This window comes from Microtus ochrogaster, linkage group LG9, assembly GCF_000317375.1.
Source record: "Microtus ochrogaster isolate Prairie Vole_2 linkage group LG9, MicOch1.0, whole genome shotgun sequence".
Classification (NCBI taxonomy): domain Eukaryota; kingdom Metazoa; phylum Chordata; class Mammalia; order Rodentia; family Cricetidae; genus Microtus; species Microtus ochrogaster.
Window position 1 is genome coordinate 27,289,650 of NC_022034.1, and position 1,457 is coordinate 27,291,106.

Consider the following 1,457-nt stretch of genomic DNA (forward strand, 5'->3'; position numbering starts at 1 on the left):
GTTGAACTTCATATATGACTGAGGGTGACTCTAACCTTCTGGTTTTTCTGCCTTTACTTTCCAAGTTCTGGGGGTCACAAGGTTGCACCACTATGGACACTTAAACTTTGGGGGTTCTTAACAGAACATCAAAAGATAACATGCAAGCCAGGTATGGTGGAGCATGCTTGTAATCCCAGCTCTGGGAAGGCAGAGACTAGTGGATACCTGAAGCTTGCTGGCCAGAGAGCCAAGCTGAACTGGCAAGCTCCAGGTTCCAGTGAGAGAAGAGGTCTCAGAGGATAAGATGGGGAGTTTCTGAGAGATGACATGCACATGAGCATGTGCACAAGTGCACACACAGATTAAAAAAAAAAAAGAAAAAGAAAACCTGCAACATAACTTCCAGGCTTCTACAGCGATGCAGAGTCAACTAGGGGAAGCCATCAAGTGTGGACAAGTCCAAGACTCACTGTTTGATATTTTAATGTGTCATTCGATTTTTTGGACACTATTTCTCATTTTTCCCCTGTGTATAAAATAAGACTAAATGACTCCTCCGATACAACCTATTTCAAAACAGTGTATACTCTATGGCTGTGTGACTCTGAGACCCCATGGGTACTGGGACCTAGTCTCGTGGTGTAATTGGCCCTCTTGAGTTCATAGAGAGTGACACTATTTCGAAGTCTGGCCTTGTTGGGGGAAGTGTATCACTGTGGGGGCGGGCTTTGAGGTCTCCTTTGCTCTAGCTTCATTCAGTGTAACACTCAGACCACTTCCTGTTACTTTGGGGTCAAGATGTAGGACTCCCAGATCCTTCTCCAGCGCCATGTCTGTCTGTCTGCCACCATGTCCCGCCATGATGAGAATGAACTAGACTTCTCAAAATGTAACCATCCCAATTAAATGATTTCCTTGATAAGCCTTGCTGTGGTCATGGTGTCTCTCCACAGCAATAGAACCCTCACTAAGACAAGGTCTCACTCACCACTGATACTGACTGATGAAGACAGAGTATATACAAATATATGCATGATTCTCTGATAGACCAGGAATAACCCAAGAAGATTGGTGTTCTCTGGGGGAAGGGGGGCAGTTACGCATCTTTCTCAAAGGTTCAACCCATTTATTGGTCATGCCTTGTATCCATGGTAACCTCTACAGCCTATAACCCAGTTTCTGTTAGGAACTTAGCAACTGAGAATGCCAGGGTCTGAGAAAAGAAACCAATGGGGAAAAATGTGGAGGGCGCTGTTTCCCCCCTATATTTGGCATAAAAACTGCTCTCTTCACCTGCTCAGATTTTCTGGGCCTGGTGACTCTGTGCACACACCTCCATGCACACACCCTTTCTCCTTCAATGTTCTCACTTTCTTGGGCACCCACCTGCTCCTTCTGGCTCAGCTTCTCCCTTAGGAACCCACCTGCTCCCTCTGGCTCAGCCTCTCCTTTGGGCCCCTACCTGCTCCCTCTGG

General features: G+C 46.5%; 1 protein-coding gene across 1 annotated transcript in view; it reads right to left on the minus strand.

Moving 5' to 3' along the window:
• Positions 1 to 1,457, minus strand: part of LOC101991582 — a 177,353-nt gene that overhangs the window by 19,097 nt on the left and 156,799 nt on the right. The window lies entirely within an intron of this gene.